We start from the raw sequence: 23,846 nt of genomic DNA on the forward strand, positions 1-23,846 counted from the left end.
GAACAAGAAAGAGGACAACAAAGACTACAGAGGTAAAGGCAAAAGATGCTACATTGCTGAAGAAGACTCTAACGAGAATGGTGAAGAAGTAGTCTATGTGGCTATGAAAGATGAATCAGATGAAGATGAAGCAGCTGCCTTGGTAACCTGCATGAACAAGAATGATAAATGGATCATAGACACCAGATGCTCTCATCACATGACTGGAGATAAAAGTAAGTTCATTTCCTTTACTTAATATGAAGGAAATAGTGTTAGATTTGGTAACAATGCACCATGACAGATCAAAGGGAAAGGTAGTATCAAGCTTACTGAAAAGATATCATGTGATAATGCATACTATGTTGAAGGCTTGAATTACAACTTGTTAAGTGTCTCACAGTTAGACAACATAGGATGCAAGGTTAAATTTGAAAATAGAGTTGCCAAGATCTATGATTCTCAAGGAAGTCTAATAGGAAAAGGTGACCAGACTAGAAGTAATTTGTTCTACCTAGACATGGAAGATGCTTCTTGTCTCATTGTTCAAACTGATGATGTATGGTTATGGAACAAGAGGCTATGTCATGTAAATGTTGACAATCTGATAAGCATCAACAAAATGAAGAAAGTCAGAGGTTTACCAAAGTTGAAGAAGCCTAATAACACCATGTGCAAACAATGCCAACTAGGGAAGATGACCAAGTCAACTTTCAAAAGCAAGGCTTATACTTCTAATGAAGTATTAGAGATAGTTCATATTGACTTGTGTGGTCCTATTGAAGTACAAAGCTACAAAGGTGACATATGCATAATGCTATTTGTAGATGACTATTCAAGGATGATGATAGTCATGTTCCTGAAACAAAAATCAGATGCATTCCAAATGTTCAAATGGTACTTGTCCAGAGTTGAGAAAGAGACTGGGAAGAGTCTAAAATGTCTCAGATATGATAGAGGAGGTGAATTCAAATCAAGAGAATTTGAAGAATTTTGCAATGAAAGAGGAATCAAAAAGCAGACATCGGCGCCTAGGACTCCACCTCAGAATGGTATAGTAGAAAGAAGGAATAGATCAGTTATTGACTACACCAGGACCTTAATGATGGAGAAAAATGTTGCACTCAAGTACTAGAAGGAAGCTGTAAGTACTGCAGTCTATGCACTCAACAAAGTTCAAGTCAAGAAAGATACAAATGCAACACCTTTTGAATTATGGTATGGACATTCTTCTAATGTAAAACATTTCAAAATATTTGGATGCAAATTCTATATATATAAAGAGTCTAGAAATGGAAAGTTTGATGCAAAGAGTGAGGAAGGCACATTTCTTGGTTATTCTACTAGAAGCAAAGCTTATAAGTGCTTGAATGTTAACACTAACAAAGTAGTAGAAAGCACAAATGTGAAATTTGATAAGCTTGCTGAAGTTCTAAGTGTTGAGAACACCAAGAAAGAAAAAGAATACAAGACCTTCATATACTTTTATGAAGGTATACCTAATAATGGTGAAGTTGCAACTTAGAATGACAATCAACAACGAAATTTAGCATCTGCCGAGTCACAGATAGTGAATGTCGAGAAACAGACACATTCAAAAGCCGAGCTGCAAAATATAGAGAATGTTCATTCAGATTTTGAGAATAGCCAACATGAAGGAAATGAACAAATACCTGATGAAAATATGCATGAGGATTCAGATTTTGAAAGAGACAACATGCAAACAAGGAAAGAACTAGTATTGGCAAAGTATGTAAGAAGAAATCATCCTGCAGATCAAATTATTGGAAACAAAGAGGCAAGACCAATGACAAGGAATAGACTCAAAAGTGAGACATGTCTGCTCAGCAAAATGGAATCAAAAATAGTAAGTGAAGCTATAAAAGACGATGACTAGTACAATGCTATGAAAGAAGAAATAAAACAAATTGAGAAGAATAGGACATGGACCTTAGTCTCAAGACCAGCTGACAAGAATGTAATTGGAACCAAGTGGGTGTTTAGAAAAAATTTAGATGAGAATGGTGAAATCACAAGGAACAAGGCAAGACTAGTCTGTAAAGGGTATGCACAAGAAGAAGGACTAGACTATGGAGAAACTTTTTCTCCAGTTGCCAAAATGGAAGGAGTAAAGACCTTACTGGCATATGCAGCCTTCAAAGGATTTAAAGTGTATCAAATGGATGTAAAGTCCACATTTCTGAATGGTATACTTGAAGAGGAAGTCTACATAGAGCAACCAGAAGGTTTTGTTGATGAAAAGAACAAAAATAAGGTATGCAAATTACATAAGGCTCTATATAGATTAAAGCAAGCCCCTAGAGCTTAGTATGAGAGACTTCACAAGTATCTAGTGTAAATAGGATTTGAAAGAACTGATGATAACAACAACATGTACATTAAATTAGAAGAAGGTAAGGATATCGTTGTATCTAAAATCTTTGTGGATGACATAGTTTTTGGAGGAAAGGAAGCACTTTGCAAAAATTTTGCTGACAAAATGAAACATGAGTTTGAAATGTCTATGTTTGGAGAAATCAAGTATTTTGTTGGATTGCAAGTACATCAACTAAAACATGGTATATTTGTGACACAATCAAAGTACATCAAAGAGATAATCAAGACATTTGGATTGAATGACTCCAAACCAGTCAACACACCAATGGCAACAAGACATAAGCTATCTAAAAATGATGAATCAACTGAAGTCAATCAAACAATGTACAGATCCATGATTGAAAAATTATAATATGTTGTATGTAGTAGACCAGACATAACACTAGCAGTTGGAATAGTGGCTAGATTCTCTGCTAATCCTAGAGAAAATCATCTCATGGCAGTAAAAAGGATAATAAGGTATCTCAAAGGAATTGATGATTTTGGCCTGTATTACAAAAAGAATGAGAAGTTTGAGCTCAATGCATACATAGACATGGATTGGGGAGGCAACATTGATGATAGGAAAAGCACAAGTGGAGGAGCATTATTCTTAGGTAAAAGGCTAGTTACTTGGACTGGCAAGAAACAAACATGCACATCTCAGTCCACTATAGAAGTAGAATATGTGGCAGCAATAGTCAATTGCACAAACATTGTGTGGCTCAAATGTCTATTGAAAGGAATGAAAGAAGAGGTAACCAAACCTGTGATACTGTATTGTGATAATAAAAGTGCTATAAACATATGCAAGAATCCAGTAATGCATGCAAAAACCAAGCATATTGCAATCAAGTATCACTATGTCAGAGAATTGGTGGAAGACAAACAAGTGAAGATGGAGTACATTCACAGAAAGGAACAAACTGTAGATATCTTCACCAAACCATTGCCCAAGGATACTTATGAATATCTTAGAGGCAAGTTGGGGTTAATGCCCCTAACTCAAGTAGTCTAAAGCAACAAAGAAGTTGCCCTGCATCAACAGGAGTAGATCATTGAAATATCAGAAGAATGATGCAGAGGATGACAACAGGAACAAAAATTCCTGATCAGTCACAAGCATGGTGACAGAGGGAGAAAACATGAGATGCAAAGCTTATATTTAGCATGTTGAAGATGCTACATCTTTGGCATTTATGTCAAAGAGGGAGATTTATGAAAAACTGATCAATGAAAGGTAAAGATATGGAGATGTATGAGATCAGTAGTAAGTATGCAGCAGTCAAGAGGGAGAAGCAAAATAAAGGAATTAGTTTGTATCAGCAAAAGAGGGAGACATGATACAAAGAGGAAGATATGTAATGACAATTAGTTTTTTGTTTGGTATCTAATTTTGGTGGTAACTAAGTTGATTAGCTCAATCAATTGATCAGTTTGGTTTTCCATCAATGTCAAAGAGGGAGATTGTTGAAAATAATTGAAAAAGATCATGAATGAAGAATAATGGAACAAGTTAAGAATGTTTTCAATCGTTGTTTTGTCATTTTTTTCTTTATAAGGAGTTATAGGTCAAAGATCATAAGTGTGCGAGAGGGAGTTGGTCATAAGTGTGGTCGTGTAAGAGAAGCCAAGAGAAGGCTAGTGTGAAGTGTCAAGAAGAGGACACAATGAGGAACAAGAATAGAGCATCAAGACTCTGAGTTGATCAAGTGACCATAGAGTGCATTGGCATAACGAGTGGAAGAACTCAAGGAGACAAATCTTAAAGGGTGAACAAGTTGTCAGCACTGCAAGGAAGAAAAGCCAAGCAAAGAAAAGAACTGAAGAGTGATCTAAAATCTGCAAGGATAGGGTTGCAATCTTTATCAGGTCAAAACCTTTCTAATACTCTCTTACCATTGTATTAGATATTGAAATCCCACATTGCTAGGTTAGCTTAACAGCTAGGTGGATAAGCCTCAGGAAAAGGATAGAAGATCCCTAGGAGAAGGATAGGAGATCCTTAGGAGAAGGATAAGAGATCCTTAGGAGAAGGATAGGAGATCCTTAGAGAGGGATAAAAGATTCTTTTGAGAAGGTGACTGTAAATCCCATGGACTTGGGTGGGCCTAATAGCTCTATGTAAATGCCTTAACAGGGTGGCATTCTAAGTTGAATGTTCTTAAGTCCTCTAACAGGACACACTCCTAACAGGGTGCAAAAATCCTTTAACAGGGTCACATTTAACAGTGTGTTGTAGCCTTTAACAGGGCAGACCATCATAAGTGGTTGAAATCAATTGCACAGTTATTTTGTGGGTATCATCCCCACCCCAATTTTACCTTCTTATTCTTAAAGGGTTTCTGGGTCACCAAAATCCTTTGTGTTATGGTGTGATGCATGTTTACTTTTCATGTTTAATTGTATGCATGTTAAGAAAGTAAAAAGGATAGTACTTCTGATTCACCCCTATTTTATTAGAAAGTTTGAATTGGACATTACAAGACCTTGAATAACTGATTCACCCCCCTCTTAGTTATTCTAAAGAATTCTAACAAAATGGGCAACCTTTTTTAGTATACTTTGATTTAAGGAATGATCCTTCAATGGTTGATGAATTATGGATTTTAACCTTTTTTCATTTTTTTTATGGCGAACAAATTTCCATTTTTCTTCTTATCTTTTTCGGTGAGCTGGCAGGATTGTGAGGATTGACTTTTCCTTAGATACGTTTGTTATACGAGTAATAAAATTTCCTTTTCCAGGATAATCCTATGCCATTTAGTCTAACCAGGGCTACAAACTATTCATACACGAGGCTAAAAAATTCGCTCTTTGTTTGACCTCAGTAGGTTTTTTGAGAGTATTTTCCTATCTAATTGAAGGTCCTCTTAGATTTGAATGCTTGTTTCCCTTATCTTGGTTGGAGTTTGTGTTAGGTTTATTGAGACTTGTGATCACCTTAGTTGAAAAATTAACTGTCTTTCATGCATTCATTATTTTTGCTTACTATACAGAATGATTTGCAATTTTTCGCTCTTCGGGCATTGGAGCTCACAATAAAGTTTGTCATTTTTCTCTTTTGTTTAAAATATTAGATTTTATTTTTATAAAGATTGAATATATAAACTTTTAAGTTAAATTCATTGATTTTTATTTAATTTTTTAATGTATTTTAGTACTTGTAATGAAAATTTCAATCAAATTTGCTTAATCATTTATTAAATAAATTTACTCCCACCAATTATTAACAAGACAAAATTATATTTATATAAATTTCTTTATTCTTCGAAGTATACTTTTCTATTTATTATTTTGGAGGTCCTTCACAAAATCATTTTAACTTCCAGATAAGGAAGCACGAGCCTTAGCACAATCTTGACCTCATCCCTTTTTGATGTCAAAGCCTTACACTCAATCTGTGGTGGGCTCTTTAAGAATATTTCAACTTGACTAATAGACCAAGGTCCCATTGACTATTTTTCTATTTTTTAAGTTTTGAAATTTGTAAAAATATTTTTCTAAACAATACTTGTAATTTGTTTAAGATCTCATACATGACTTTTTGGGAAGTCACCACAAGATACATTTTTTAGGAGTTTATCTCTCCTCTTTTATAGGGCCTTCCACTATGTTATCCTCAATACAATTTTTCTTGATATGATTTATTAAATTATAGTATTGTGTTCACTCTTGCCAAAGCTATTACTTTTAATGTTAAGTTTTTATTTATTTTGGTAATGGGTCGAAGCCTTGATTAATTATTAATTATTGAAATTAATTATTATTATGTGTTAAGATCGACTAGACTCTAACCCAAAACCTCCCACATGAGACACTCACAAGTAATCTTTGTGTTGTAGGTTCTTGCCTCATTCAAATTACAATTATTGTTACCAATATAGTCATGGCATTTCTATTTCAATTCTTTAAACTACATCTTAACCCTAAGAAAAAACTATTTGACTTGCTTATAAATTTATTGGACCTTTATCCCTTAATTAATCAGCTCATTGCATAAATTTAAACTCCATCTCTACAAATTCAGAAATTTACTCCTTGTGGGAGGATTAAACTATTCATTTCTAAAAATTATCCTATAAAAATAAAAAAATAAAAAAATTCAATCTTATCCATTATGCCTTCAACTAAAATAAATGATAATAAACTAACAGAACCTAGATATCCAAAATAACAACATTTAAAATAACAAAACTCATATATTCAAAATAACACATTTTAAAGTCTTCCTTTGTTTCAATTATAAAGATAGGAATATATTTTTAAGGAGAAGGGGTTACATCATATCCTGACTGCTCATCGAATGGATCATTAGGCATAATTAATTCAAGAGTGATATTATCTAGGTCTTCCCAAATTCTAACATGGTCATCATTTATGAAATAATCTATCCAATCAAAGGATGGAAGAAAGCGTAAATGAAGGAAATGTGGTAAAAAATCTGCATTCCTTCTAACAATAGGTTTATATTTCTTGAATTTTTTTTGATCTACGGTGAACACTATGGGGAAAAGAGGCACATTTCTTCCACCATTCAAGTTAATGCCATAATTACATTGTCTTGAGATTGGATGTTTTTAATTTATATTAATTAGATCCTTTTCAAAATCTCCAAGATATATACTCTTGAATAGCCTCTTGCATAGTAAGGCTATACTAAATTTCTCGAACTCGATCACACTAATCATAGCAAGAAAAAATGATGTGACATCTATGGGAATTATGTTAGAAATAGTGAGTACTGGGAAGGGGGATGAATCATTAATCTACAAACTTTTGTCGCCAACTGGATATTATTTCTTACTTTATACCATACATAACAAAGTAATAAAGTAATGCTCAACAGTAAGAGTAACCATGCACAAAGATAACTCATAACACCATATTTTGTTAACTAGAGAAACCTTGGCCAAGGGAAAACTCTGGTGGGGATGATACCCACTAGATAATATACTGATATATAAGTTCCATGTTAGAGGATGGACCCTATTAGGAGTTAATGAGAAAATTCAGTATAGAGAGTCCCTATTAGGAGACTTTGAATCACTATTAGGAGATTCCAACCCTATTAGAAATTTTGCCAACCTTGTTAGGAGTTGTAGTACGGTAGATGCAAGATGAGCCCACTACTCAAACATGCACTTCTAATTACGAGAAGAGCTCATTTCCCAAACAAGTAATCAGACTTCTGGAATATAGATTTTTTCTTAGTTCAATCTTGAATCACAAAATAGCTTCACAAACTTCGCATATATCACTTTCACAAAAGTTCGCATATAATTTCTTAAGATAATTTTTCCAAGATAACACACACATCTTATTGCAAGATGTCCTTTGCATAAATACCATGCCTTTACACAAATTGTTGCTAAGTTGGCTAAGACCAAAATACAATTTTCCAACTTAGAGTAAACATCTAATATGTTGGCCCTAATTGGACAAGTAATTATTTTGTAAACAAAATAATTCCTTTCCTTTAATTTTGTAAACAAAATAATTCCTTTCCTTTAATTTTGTTGTCTTGTTTCATTTAAAACACGAATATCTCTATTCCATATAGTCCATATTGACTTTCAAGGTTATACACATTATCATCAACATGTATACTATCTCCATCAAACTTGCTAGTCATAATATGACGTCAACAACAAGTTACAAACAAAATAATACACTGTTGTATACCAAGTTCATACTTAGGCAATTTTCTGATGCCAAAAGCTAATTATCTTTATTTCTAAGGTTGCCTGTAAGCATGTACATCATGTGTTGCCATAAATGACAACAATTACATATTCTCATTAGCAAATTGTCAACAATCTCCCCCTTTGGCATTGATGGCAACACAATAGGGAAAATTAGCTAAGTGACAAAAACTTAACAAAAATAATACAATAACATTACATCTATTACAACTTGTTCATTTTACATATACTCCCCCTTACAATATGATTTCATACATTACAATATTGTCTTTTCTTTACCTAATTTACAATTTTCTCATGCATTTTATCCCCCTTCAACATCAATGACAAAGGTTAGAATGTCAAAAACTGTCCATCTACTATGAAAACTTATGTAAACATTTGCCTTAAACTAATAGTATCTTCATGCGATCATCCAAATTTGCTTTCAGACTATCCATACCTTTAGTCCATGTATCTTTGGCTGCTTCAACAGAGGTGAGAATTTCTCATAGGGCATATGATGCAATCTCAACTGCATTAAGGTCAGAGTATAAAAAGTTAGAATAAGTGTCCTTGGCCTTGACACATTCCTCCAACTATTTCTCAACAAAAGATATTTTTAGAGCAATAGATTCTCTAAAAATTGATACTCTCTTCAAAATTTGTTCCTTTCAAAGTTCCAGTTTCCTAATATCATTGTGGCTACTGGCCACTTGTCCTTCAAAATCATCAACATTACAAGATGGATGTTGTACCTGGCTAGATAGAGCTTCTAGCTTACTCATTTTCCCTCCAATCTAAATGCCAATATCCTTAGTTAGCTTGTGAGATATAGTACATTTAATGTACAATATATTGCCATCTTGTTGACACTTCTGAAGTTCCTTAATACAAGTATCAAGACTTATCAAATCATTATTAATGTTTTGACAAATGGTGCTAAACAAGTTAGCATCATGTGAGATTTGTCCCTTAGATTCTGCAACATTCAACAAATTTGTGAATTCCTCATCAAATGAATTTAGCACTACCTGTGCCCTCTATTCTGGATCTGCCTCTGTGTGTTGCACTGCCAGAGTACTATTTAATTTGTCAGTAACCTCCATCAAGGTTTTTTATAGGCTCTTCATTGTTCTATCCTTCTGAATGAGTTTTGATAATGATGAGACCAAATTAATTTGATCATCATCATCAATTGTTAGGTTGGCAAGTGAAAGTAGAGTAGATGAACTAGAAGGTTTGCTGTCATCTTCCCTTTGCTTCTTGGCTACCTCTTTGACTCTTCTCTCTTCTTCCTCTCTTTCTTCTCTTTCCTTCCTTTCATTTTCTCTCTTTTCTTCTTGTTCTAATATCTTATTCTTATCTTCCTTTGTTTTCCTCTTCATTTCTTCTTCAGTCAATCTTTTCTTTTCATCCTCTATTTTTTGTTTTCTTCTCATCTTCAAGCAATTTCTACTTGGCCTCTTCTACTTTCCTCTTCTCTTCCTCTAATAACCTCTTCTCTTCTTCAATTTGCCTCAGTTTGTCTTCTATATCTTTGGGATGAGATTTAGGTGGTTCTAAACTCTCAAACAAGTTAGTATGCTCAATGTTAATAGTAAAATTGGTCTGATCTATTTGCATTACGTCACCACTTACTGACACTTCTAAGGTTTTGGGTGTTGGTGAGGATGTTTCCTTAGACTCTATAATCACCTAACTTATAGCTACCATAGTCTCACTTCTTAACTTGTCTTTCTCACCCATCGTAAATAAAAATGGTCTTACCTTGTTCCTCAAGTATGGTGCTAGATTATTCAACAATCTCTTAATTTCTTCTTCCTCACTAGTATTGCAAATAGTCCTTAGCATAGACTTCTAAATTTCTAAATCTTATTCTCTAGATGGGGGCCTTCTTCTCAATAAGTTTGTCATAGACCTTCTGGTTCATCGTACCTTCAAATCCTTCAGTTTTAGATTGTTGGCTATAATGTATCCCACAGTAGAGATATCAATTTGATCTTTCTCAAAGTTATTATAAAAATCATAGAATTTGTTCATCTGCACAAAGTTGCCTTCATTAGCAATAATTGAGTTTATCTTCTCTATCTTTGACTTCTAGGGTTGTCGAGCTTTTTCTGTTGAGTGGTTAGAAGTTGTTACCTTCTCTATTTGTTTGGCTTCTTGTTCTTGTTCTTTGCTAGACTCAACAATTGTCAGCAATGTCTTTTGTCTCTTTCCTGGTCCTATGGCTTGTTGTTTGACCCTTTTAGTCTTTGTGGTTACAACTTCCACTAATCTCTTAGATTTTCTGTTTGGCTCAGTTGGTTGCACATCTAATACTATTGCATAGGGAATGCTTTGTTTCAAAGATTTTTTTGCAATAGATACTAACAAGGTTGTGGTTGCTTCATGGTTTGCCTGACTACTTGTGACTCACTCTCAGTCATACCAACCTCTAATAAAGCTTTCTTCATTATAGTTTCAATCTTCTTGTGAGATGCCTTCTCCAAGGATGCCTAATGAGTTGACTAGATAATCTCATCATAAGCTCCAAATCTATATTTTTCTTGGTTCTTCTCTAATTTCAATAGTAAATCAATATATCCAACTACTCTTTCATCACTCAATTCATAACCAAAGGGATCAAGAAATGTTTCTCGAGGTTCTACTGCTTGAATAAAAGTAAAATCTATATCAACCATAACATAAATATCTTCCTTAAATTTGTCTATAATTGTAGGTGCGATTCTGAATCTTTGCCTCATTTCATTCTAAAATGCTTTCATAATTAGATTCCCACTATCGAATATTGTATCTGTTGGATGTCTTCTACACACTTTTGTAATCTTCTCCATTATACACCTCTCTCTACTCATAATCTCTATGAATGATAAATATTGAAATCTTTTAAGCACATGAAAGAATATGTGATTAATCAATGATTGAAATCTAAACACACAATTCTTAGTCCTTTTGATCTTCTCTAGGTTTTCAAGAAGTTACATTCTTAGTATTTCACTAAGATTTACTTTTTCTTGATACATATTTTGTAGGTTGCATAGATGAATCCGATTGACAATTCATCAATCTTTGAACTTGCACATATAGAGTAGACAACAATTCTACTCAGGAATCTTTCATCATCTTGTTTAATGGTGTTGATCACCATGGCCTTTCCATTATCTATTGCCTTTGTGTAACTCTCAAATTTCTTCTTAACCATTTTCTCACCTATAGGTATAATGCCTTGTTTACTAAGACTAGTTATCTCATGAATAAGGTTGGCTAAGATGTCAACTACACTATCTTGCATCCATAATTTCCCATCATGTATTATGCTTAGTATGATCTGTGTCCAATTCTCGGTAGAAATGATACTTGAACAGGTCTAGTTCGTTCAAGCGTTCAAATTTGGGTTTCACAGTCATATTGTGATTGAAAACTAATTACATATCCTTGTTCACATACTTACTTCCAATAGATTAAAACTTGCAAGTATGATAACTTCCTATATCTTCCAAATACACTACATTGTTCAAAGTAATGGATAATGTTGAGTTAAGGTTTCCTTCTATGAGTTTCATGGAAATAACCTTCAATCTTGATCTCTCCTCATTTTCAACATTGTGAATTATTGACATATCCATGACTCTAACAAATATGAACTTTTATCGAATAAATTTTGCAGATAAATGATAAAATACCTTTTCTAAAAATAAGTTTTGCTTCAAAATTGCCTTAACAAGTTACTTCTGAGTGTTCCCTACTTTAGATGTATTCGTAATGAAGTATAAATCAAGTTTGTACTCCATTTATTCCATCAAATTGAATTTGCATTAATTGTGTACTTTGTAAACATGAAAAAACTATCAATTACATTTGAAATCAAATATCTACTCAAGATCTTCTATTTGATCTTCAAATGCTACCCAAGGTTTGCCATAGCCTCCTTTCATCATGACAAAGCTCCAAAAAATTCTTAGCAAAAACATAGTTTTCATCTTCTGCTACAAAATTAACTTTCTCTATAATAATAGTAACTCTTAATTCCTTCACAACTAGTTTAGATAAGCTCCAAATTTAAAGTAAGCTTAGAAACTGTCTAAAATTATCTTGATACACCTTTTCCCAACTTCACTACCTTTAATTCGATCTCTAAGTGAAGTTTTAGATTCTGGTGCTATGAATAGGCTTAATTAGTTGAATCAAACTCGATAACTAACTTCTATCTTCCTATCTCATCATCTTCTAGCTTTTCTTTTTAGATATCTAATCCTTTTACAAATGCCTCATTGATTTCTTCTCAAAGTTCACTAACTACATTTCTTTGTTCCTCATTGTCTTTGTTAGTTCTAGAGTTCCTCTCATGGTTCCTTCTATCATTTCTGATGTTTCTTCCATCATTCCTTTTATTTTTGAAGTTTCTTCCATTGTTCCTTCTATCTTCGAATTTTTTGTCCATTTTGCAATAATTTGTTGTAAGTCTAAAGCTGTTGCATAACTAACATTATTCTACTTCTAAGATTCTATTGATCATCAGGTGCATGCTAGTTTCGAGCTATGCGTCCAAAGTTGTTACACTTATAACACATGATCTGTCTTCTTTTCTCACAAGTTCTTCCTTCTCTCAATATCCTTTCATTAGATCTTATTCTATCTATAGGGTTAGTATTCCTATAAATTTTACTATTCCTTCTATCATTATCATATGTAGGTTTCCTACAATCATTTTCTCTATAACCCATACCATGACAATCATGACAATAAAAATCTGTAACATGATTAAATGACTTATTTGTATAATTTCTTTTCATATGACCTATTTCCTTACATGAAAAACACTTACTTCTAAATTCATACCTGGTTTTCTTAGGAGATTCCACTTGCCTTGGTTCATCCAATATTTCAAATTCCTTGTCTTCTTTAGGTTTATCAAAAGATCGATTGGATTCAATCTTATCATTAGATTTATCTTTTTCTTTTGGATCTAATCTAGTCTCAGATTTCTTTGTAGACATGTTAATTAGATAGCCAAGACCAATCTTATCATAAGTAGGCCTCTGTATTGATATTGAATCATCAATCTTTTCTCTGCTAGAATAAAACTTTTCAAGTTGTTGCTTGCACTGAGTTAATTCACCTTTCACAATGGTATTGTACTTATGAAGTTCTTCATGATCTTCTTTCAATGTTTCAAGCTTAGATGTGTTCTTTTCCAGACTTGCTCTAAGATTTGCATTCTCAATATTCAAATCATTTTCAACTTTTCTAGGATCATTCGTCAAAGTCAACTTCAAATTCATAATTTTCAATTCATGCTTCAAGATCTTGTACTCTATCTTCAACTTTGAATAATCATCATCACTAGTTTCAGATTTAGTAGATCCAGGCCTGGATTTAAGATGTTCAATCTTTTTCTTCAATCTTCTAGTGTATACTTTGGAGTCTTCATATCTATCCTTCAACTTATCTCTTTCTTAAATAAAGAGATCGATTTGTTCAAGTGCCTCTTCAAGATTCTTCATCAACCATTCCATATACATAGGGATCTTACTCAAGCTATTAAGCCTCTTTTGAGTAACTGTGCTTTGGTACCAATTGTTAGAAATAGGGATTACTGAGAGTGGGGTGGGTGGGGGGGGGGGGGGGGGGGGTGAATCAGTAATCTACAAACTTTAGTCGTCAATTGGATATCATTTCTTACTTTAAACCATATATAACAAAGTAATAAAGAAATGCTAAATAGTAATAGTAACCATGCACAAAGATAACTCATAACACCATATTTTGTTAACTAGGGAAACCCTGGCCAAGGGAAAACCTCGGTGGGGATGATACCCACTAGATAATATACTGATATATAAGTTCCTTGTTAGAGGATGGACCCTATTAGGAGTCAATGAGAAAATTCAATATAGAGTCTCTGTTAGGAGAATTTGAATCCCTATTAGGAGATTCCAACCCTGTTAAGAGTTGTAGTATAGTAGATGCAAGATGAGCCCATTGCCCAAACATGCACTTCCAATTACAAGAAGAGTTCACTTCCCAAACAAGTAATCAAACTTTTGGAATATATATTCTTTCTCAATTTGATCTCAGATCACAAAATAGCTTCACAAACTTTGAATATATTGCTTTCATAAAAGTTCACATACAATTGCTCAACATAATTTTTCCAAGATTGGACACACATCTTCTTGCAAGATGTCCTTTGCATAAATACCATGCCTTTACACAAATTTTTGGTAGGTCAGCTAAGACCACAATACACTTTTCCAACTTAGAGTAAACATCTAAGATGTTGGCCCTTATTGGACAAGTAATTATTTTGTAAACAAAATAATTCCTTTCCTTTAATTTTGTTGTTCTGTTTTGCTTAAAACATGAATATCTCTATTCCATATAGTCCATACTGACTTCTGAGGTTATACACATCATCATCAACATGTGTACTATCTCCATCAAACTTTTTTAGCCATAATATGATGTTAGCAACAAGTTACAAATAAATCAATACACTATTGTATACCAAGTTCATACTTAGACAATTTTCTAATGCCAAAAGCTAAGTATCTTTATTTCTGAGGTTTCTTGTAAGCATGTACATCATGTGCCATAAATGAAAAAAATTACATATCCTCATTAGCCAATTCTCAAAAAATTTAATATCTATCTATATTAAAAAAGAACTCTTTACCAAGAATTTTGTAAACAACCTTGATCAAAAAAAAAAAGTGAGGATATAATATTATTTAATATGGAGATCTTTAATTGGTCGATTGAAAGTAGTTTGAGACTTAGTTCCATAAGGTTTGTGAAGGATTTGATGAGAACAAATCCACATATCCAGTAGAACGCTTGCATACAAGAACCTTTCACAAAGAAGAAAAATACAAGAGAAGGTAAGGGTTTGGCTTTGAAAATATGCAAATAAGGGTCAGACTTAAAGAATGAATGAAAATACAATAGAGCAATTCTAATAAAGGAGATCATAAAAACCTAAGAGGTAAAGAACATTTAATAATTAATATTTAATTATTAAATGGAAATGCATGTGCATAAAATGAAATCTTAAGTAGGGAGCAAAGATAATTTAATAAATGAAATGAAATGAATCATTTATTTTGACACCCCCCTTAAGATGAGTAACAATGTAGAAAAAACAAGGTAACTACAATGTTGAAAGAAAAAGATGGGTCCTAACAACATGACCTTATGAAGTGCTTGTGAAGATCAATATGCTCGATCCTTTGATGCTTAACTGGGTTGTAAGAAATGTGTATAACACTTTTATTCTCACACCAAAGAAAGGTGGAACTATCAGGAGGAAATCTAGACTCTTTCATTAATTGCCAAAGCCATAAAACCTCCTTACTAGCTAGCACAACTACCCTCTATTCTACCTCCATAGATGACAATGCATAAGCATTCTACTTCGTGCAAGACCATGTGATAAGACCAAAACCAAGAAATAAAACAAATCTAGAAGTAGACCTCTGATCATCAATATCACCAGCCCAATCTGAGTCTGTATAACCAACAATTTGAGGATCCCCTGATGTGTAGTGAATGTCATAACATGAAGTACCCCATATGTACCTCAAGATACACTTGGAAGATTACCAATGAATTTCATGGGGATCATCTAAGAATCTAGAGACAATTCCAACTGTAAAGGATATGTCAAGACGTGTGTGTGTGTGTCAGGTACAAAAAACTACCCACAAGCTATTTGTATAAAGTGGAATCCATTGTAGGAGTAGCACAAGTGGTAGATAAAACAACACTTGATTGAAAAGGCATGGGAGCAGGCTTGTAATCAAGCATGTTGAATCTCTAAAGCATATCAAGAGCATACTTTTTTTGGAGTATGGATATCCAATTTGAAGACTGAACAACCTATAGGTCCAAAAAATAGTGCGAAAGTCCAAGGTTTTTCATCTCAAACTTCTCTCTCAAGGCTCCCTAAACACTTTGAATCATAGAGGATGAGCTACATGTAATAATAAGATCATAAGCACATAACATAAGTATCAATAAATCAATCCCATGACACTAAATTTACAATGTAGGATCAAAACAACGACGAGTGAAGTGTGAAACAAGAAAGAAGGAATCTATCTTCTCATACCAAGTGTGAGGGGCTCATTTAAGACCATATAAAGACCTTTGAAGTATGCATACCATAGAAGAGTCCTGCACAAAACCATGATGCTACTCCATATAAATCTCCTCATGTAGGTATCCATGCAAAAAGACATTCTTCACATCCATCTAAAATACTATCCATCCCTGAAAAGATGCAAGAGAGAGTACAAGGAGAATATAATTCATCTTTGTGATAGGAGCAAAGGTTCCTTGTGAGGCATCCAATTCTGAATATAGTTGGCACAATTGATAACCTCAGCCCAAAATGAAGAACTTGTAGCTTGAGACTGTATCATACAATTGGCCATCTCCCATAATGTCCTATTCTCTCTCTCTGAAACCCCATATTATTGAGGGGTATGGGGATGTATGAACTAATGTTGTAAACCATGCTCAGTGCAAAAATCTTTGAAAGACTGATTTACATATTCCCTACCATTTTCAATGCATATATGCCTAATAGAAAGACTAGATTGCTTCTCCAAAAATATCTTAAAGATTTGAAATGAATCAAAGACATCATATTTGTACTTCAAAAAGTATGCCCATATGCATCTAGAGAAGTCATAAATGAAAGTAAGCACATATCGAGCACCTAGAAAAATGGAGTGGGGAATGACATAAGATCATTGTGTATCAACTCTAATGGTTCCTTAGCACATGTGGATCTGCCTTTTGGAAATGAATCTCTGTGACGTTTTCCAAGTGCACAACCTTGACAAACACCATTAGTACAAGAGATCTGAGGTAGCCCAATCACTAGCTCACATGTACTCGTCTGATGTAGATATGTATAGCTAACATGGCCAAAATTATCATGCCAAAGCTTTCTCACTATGTCTCCATGTGCAACAAGAGAAATATCTATAGAATTAGGGCCCTCAAAGCCATCAAACTGATTTAAGTGAGACTATAAATCAACACTCCTAGTAGTAACAACCAAGCTAGGATTAGGAAGATATCAAATAACCACATCATGTGGTGAGAATTCAATTGTCTTATACTCCCATTAGCAACAAAAAAGTTAGGATCATGGAGATATCAAATAACCACATCATGTGGTGAGAACTCAATTTTCTTACCAAAGCCAGAATGAAAAATCTGAAAGATTGATAAGAGGTTTGTAGAAATGACCAAAACCAAGAGAATGTCCTATAGGGAAATAGCCTCTAAAGGGATAGTGCCTGAACCTAAAACTAAAAGATGTGTGGAGTCACCAATTATAATCTATGTAGTAACACTTAAAGCAAGTGAGGTAACCAAATCAAGTGAGTATTTCATATGGTGGGAAGCATCTGAATCAATAATCCAAGTAGCTGAAGAAGACAATGCTTGTGCACAAAGAGCATGTCCTTTCCTTGAAGGAGGAGGTGGTGGATTCAAAGAAGAAATACTATGCTGTCATATGGCCTTCTCTAAATCCTCAAGACACTTCCAACACCTAGAAACTAGATGTCCTTCCTTGCCACAAAAACTGCAAGGATCACCTGTAAACTTCCTAGTCTTGGAGGAAGACTCACTAGACTTAGAAGGTTTACAATTTAGAGTAGATTTTTGAGCATATGATTTAGGAGAAGGCCTGGAGGAACTATCACTTCCTACTAAATCTAATTTTGGCTTTGGTTTTTGCGTCGAATTCCTTGTAGATGTCTAAGAAACCAATGCTTGGTTCTTTGATCTCGTGAGAGTATCCAATTGTGCAAGCTTCTACTACTCTCTAGTCAAAAAATCATACAATACCTCAAAGGTGGGCATGGTAAATCTAGGACCCAAAAAATCCATAATGGAATGGAAGGTAGAAGATAAAATCTAAAATTTCCATGAAGCTTTGATAGAATCAAATAAATACATTCTTTATCAGTCTTCACTTTCCCACAACCATAACACAAAGATCTATGTTGTTTAAACCCCATCAAAAAGTCCTCAATAGAGGGAAAAGTGTCTGGTATAAGTGATGTAAGCTTTGCCTCAATTTTAAGTACCCCAAACTCATTGATGGTACCAAACAAGTCCTTGAACTTGGCCCACATTTCTTGAGAGAAATTTAACCCATCAAGATGAAACTGCAAGCTGTTTGAAACATTCAAAGAAATCAAACCCATGGCCTCATCCATCTTATTCCTATGTTACATGACCTCAAAGAGCCTCTACAAAACTAGATGTACTTCATCTAAACAAGACCATAGACCCTTTTAATGGAGAAGCCATGTCACAAAAGTTGTCCATGTGTGATAGTTATGTGGGTTTATAGGAACTAGACAATAAGAGATCTCGGTCATTTTTTTACAAGGTGTTTGTTTCTAAATAGTTTTGATTTACTAATGTAAATGACATAAGAAATAATATAAAATACCACCCATAATGCAAAAAATTGAACCGCAGATGCCAGAAAGAATGTGTATACAAGAAAAGAGCATAAAAGCTTTAGTTTAAAATCATGTGTACTTTTTGAAAAATACTGGTGAAAATAACCATAGATTTGGATAGAATTCATCGGTAAAAAATCTTGCAAGTCAAAGTACGATGCCCACAAGAGGTTTGAAGTTCTACCTTTTTAGATATGCCAACACAAACATCAGTTCATGTACGATGGTTAGAGGAATAAGGTATAGGTCTGGTAAACAACACCAGAAAGGACACCACTATGATTTTTAGGTACAACCATCTTCAATGTGCACTCCAAAACAATTATTTTCCTTCCCCAAAAAAATGCCCTTTCACATGCATGTACCTATAAAAAAGTGAAACAAAAAATAATGTTCTATAAAAGAATACCAAATTTGAAACCTGTTAAGTATAAATCCAAATAATCTATAGGTCTAAATGTGCATAACACACTTGATCTTCTCATCCTATATATCATACGTATGGCATTATATGTATTCCAATATTCCTCTTTTGAGATAGTGACTTCCTAGAAGGTTATGTGATATTAAAACTAATCTAAACGTTGTGTGTTCGTTAGTATTTAATGGTAACTAAACTTGCAAATCACTAATTTATGGAAGAGGCATATGTGCCAACTTAGGAAAGAGGCATGTCCATTTGAGTGTCATGTCCTTTAGTCTGTTAGGAACCTGTGTGTTCCTTCTGTTTATTTTGTTAGAGTAGAGTTGTTGGACGCATATGCTTTGTAAGTCGTCCCGTGAGTTTATTTTATTATCCCACATGCATAGGTAGTATTACTTTTCTAGATCGTACCTAGTATATAAGAATAGGTTGAGGCTCTTGATGGGCACGGACGAATTTATTGTATTGAGCTTGCTCAAAGGAGGTTACCCCCTCGAAGTGGCCTGCGATCAGTAGATTTATTCTGAGTTCTGCTATCACTTTGTATTCTGTTATTTCGAGCATTCTCACGATATTGCTATAAGGAGGTTCTTCTCATCTGGTATCAGAGCACTCTCTTGGGCTCGCTGGGTGGAAATTACATCAAATTTTTTTTCTGTCGTGGCCTTCAGGTTCCTCTCACTTCTAATATCTCTTGTTATTGCAATAACTCTTTTCAGTTGTTCTGTCTGTGAGTGAATTTTTCTAAGTCGACTGTTTTTTGTTTTTTAGTCGTAGCTTCCTTGTTTGCTTTCTGTTTCTGCTCATACTTTCGCAGAACGTCTGCAATATCATTTCGCATACTTCCTTCCTTGGTGACCCAACCCCAAATTTTACATATCAAAGCCCTAAATCCCTCATTTATCTAATTTTAGGGTTTGCCCTATCTTTTTCACCTCTCATCCAATCGCCACCAAACTGAGCCACAAGATTCGATTCCTCATTTTGCTCCCTTATCCCTCTTGGACTGTTCGCCTCATTTCGCCTCCCTACCCTTGAAACCCTCATTTTTCTTTTTCCCTTGTCCCTAGGTAGTCTCCCACCACCCGTCGAACACCCATTTCCTATCTGAGTTTTACCCAAATCCAAGTTTGCCGTAACTAAAAAAGTTTTTGTTTCTCATCTTCTACCCATTCCAAAAAAAAAAAAAAAAAAAAAACCTTGTTTTATGGTTGTTACGCGTACAGGAGCAAAAATCATGGAAGAGGAAATTGCATCCCTCAAAACCAAACTTCAAGATCTGGATGACAAAATTCTGGGTCTTAACTTTCAGCAGTCAGCCATGAGCCGAAACCATTCAGGAGATACTGGGTCCTCTTCTGGCAATTTCCGTGGACCAAAGCTTGATTTTCCACGCTTCGATGGTTCTGATCCGACTGGATGGATCTATAGGGCAGAGCAGTATTTCAGCTTGCATAATACTTTGGATAACCACAAAGTCTCCCTTGCATCTTTTCATTTGGAACATGAAGCTCTTCAATGGTTCCGTTGGTACATCAAGGCTAATGTAGGCCCAACGTGGAGCGAATTGTGCACCCTCATTTTGGAGCGCTTTGGCCCTAGTTCCTTTGATGATTTCACAGGAGCACTCACTAAACTGCGTCAAACAGGCACTGTAAGAGAATACCAGACAGAGTATCTCTCTGATCATCAACTCTGTGCAAAACTATCTAAATGTGTGTTTGGCCAGGAGGAAGTGGAGTATCTCGGGCATATTGTTGCACACCATGGAGTGCGGGTGGATCCTACAAAAATAGATGCCATGAAAACTTGGCCGCATCCTAAAACTCTCAAGAGCCTTCGGGGTTTTTTGGGGTTGACTGGCTACTACCGCAAGTTTGTCAAAGATTACGGGAAAATTGCAGCACCATTGACAGCTCTGTTAAAAAAGGATGCCTTCTCCTGGACCCCTGTTGCTGAGACTGCATTTGAACAACTGAAACAGGCTATGTGCAGTACACCTGTTCTCGCGATGCCAGATTTTTCCAAACCCTTCACTATTGAGAGTGATGCTTGCGGCAATGGATTGGGTGCTGTTCTCCTGCAAGATGACCATCCTATTGCGTTCACTAGCAAAGCCCTCTCTGGTAAGAATCTAGCCCTCTCTACTTATGAAAAAGAAATGATGGCTATTTTGCATGCTGTACAGAAGTGGCGGCCATACCTCTTAGGGAGTCATTTTTGCATCAGAACCGATCACCAAAGTCTGAAATACTTCCTGGAACAACGGGTATCCTCTCCTACACAACAGAAATGGGTCAGCAAACTCATGGGGTATGATTATGAGATCACCTACAAGAAGGGTAAGGAGAATATTGTGGCAGATGCTCTTTCTCGCACATTTGATAATCAAGCTTCCCTTTCCGCTATTTCTAAGCCCATTCCCAATTGGTTAGCGTCTGTTCAGCAGGGCTATGACAGTGACTCTTCTTTATCTCAAATCATTCACCAGCTAGCCAATAATCCTTCTGCTATACCACATTACTCTTGGGATGGTGCTTCTCTTCGATACAAGGGTCGGCTAGTGCTTCCTCAGAACCCAGCTCTACATCAGGCTATTTTTTATGAACTCCATACTTCTCCTTCAGCAGGGCACTCAGGCTTCCTCAAAACTTATGAGCGCGCAAGGAGAAACTTCTTTTGGAAAGGAATGAAACAGACGATTCAACAGATGGTGGCTGAATGTGATACTTGCCAACGCCACAAGGGTGAAACGACCCTCCTTCCTGGCTTGCTCGAACCATTGCCCATCCCTACTCGGATTTGGACTGATATTTCTATGGATTTCATTGAAGGGCTTCCTAAATCCGGTGGCAAGACAGTGATCTTGGTTGTGGTTGATCGTCTCTCGAAATATAGTCATTTTTGTGCCCTCAGCCACCCCTATACTGCCTCCTCTGTTGCACAAATCTTCATGGACCAGATATTTCGTCTTCATGGACTCCCTTCTTCCATTGTCTCTGATCGTGATGCAACTTTTACCAGTCATTTTTGGACTGAACTGTTTCAGAAAACTGGCACCAAACTGAAGATGAGTTCGGGCTATCACCCACAAACTGATGGTCAAACGGAAATTGTCAATAAATGCTTGGAAACTTATCTTCGTTGCTTCACTTCCGAACAGCAACATCAGTGGGCCAAGTGGCTCCCTTTAGCTGAATGGTGGTACAATACCTCTTACCACACTGCCTCTAAAATGACTCCATATGAAGCAGTCTATGGTCAGGCACCTCCAGTGCTCCTTCCCTACACTCCCAACAGCTCACCAGTCCAGGCAGTTGACATAGTTCTCCGCAGCAGGGATCAGATTCTTCGTACCTTACAGGATAATCTTCACATGGCCCGTAATCGGATGAAACAACAAGCAGATCAACACCGTTCTGAGCGCTCATTTCAAGTTGGGGATATGGTTTTTCTTCGTCTACAGCCATACAAACAATCCTCCCTAAAGCTGAAAGGGCGTCATAAGCTGGCCCCAAAATTTTATGGGCCTTATCAGGTTCTGTAGAAGATTGGTTCAGTTGCTTATAAACTGGAACTTCCTCCTTCTTCCCGCATTCATCCAGTCTTTCATGTTTCTTGTCTAAAGAAAGTTCTGGGTACCACTGTCAGAGCACAAACTACTCTCCCTGAAATGGATACGGAAGGATCCATTATCCTGGAGCCGGTGGCAATCATTGACCAGTGCACTCGCCAGCTTCGCTCTCGCTCCATCTCTGAGGTCTTGATTCAGTGGCATGGCATGCAACCAGAGGATGCTACCTGGGAACCCCTTCTTCAGATTCAACAACAATTTCCACACCTTAAGCTTTGAGGACAAAGCTTTTTTCTAAGGGAGAGGGGATGTTAGGAACCTGTGTGTTCCTTCTGTTTATTTTGTTAGAGTAGAGTTGTTGGACGCATATGCTTTGTAAGTCGTCCCGTGAGTTTATTTTATTATCCCACATGCATAGGTAGTATTACTTTTCTAGATCGTACCCAGTATATAAGAATAGGTTGAGGCCCTTGATGGGCACGGACGAATTTATTGTATTGAGCTTGCTCAAAGGAGGTTACCCCCTCGAAGTGGCCTGCGATCAGTAGATTTATTCTGAGTTCTGCTATCACTTTGTATTCTGTTATTTCGAGCATTCTCACGATATTGCTATAAGGAGGTTCTTCTCATAGTCAGGGTATATAGGAAGGATAGTATTGTAGTTTGAAGGACACACAATACTCTTTCAATCTGCTTCTTCAAGCAATATCATCCTATCGATTTATTGTAGAAATTATATAACATTTAGATCAGAAGTAAAGGTGACAACTCCTTCAATTTTTAGATTAATAAGAAGATCATTATCAGTAACCTAGGATAGAATTAAAGTCTAATTAAAAGGATATAGAATCTGCAGAAACTTTACATGGTATCAGAGCTTTGGTAGTCGAACCTAGGTTCTACAAAATTTAGTTATCAGACTTCATATATATCTGGAAACTATCTCCTATCTTTAATGGCATACACAATCAGACCCAAGGATAGGTTTGATGGGAAAGAACACTTTGATGCCTGGAAATTCATAATCATGATGATTCTTGAAGAGAACAAGGTAAGACAATTTGTTGATGGAGCATCCAAAAAACCTCCAGTTGAACCTCATAAACCTATTTGGAGCAAAGGAAATATAAAATCCATTCAAATCATTTTAGATGGAGTAAAAAATGATATTGTACCCATGCTTACAAAACATCAAACTGCATTTGATATGATGAAAACATTACAAAATGCATATGAGGTCAACAATGCAACTAGGGTTCTAGCACTGAAAAGGCAACTAAATCACATTCAGATAAAGAAAGGAGAATTAA

The sequence above is a fragment of the Cupressus sempervirens genome, chromosome 9 (assembly GCF_028749045.1).
Source record: "Cupressus sempervirens isolate cs-2001-9-10 chromosome 9, ASM2874904v1, whole genome shotgun sequence".
Classification (NCBI taxonomy): domain Eukaryota; kingdom Viridiplantae; phylum Streptophyta; class Pinopsida; order Cupressales; family Cupressaceae; genus Cupressus; species Cupressus sempervirens.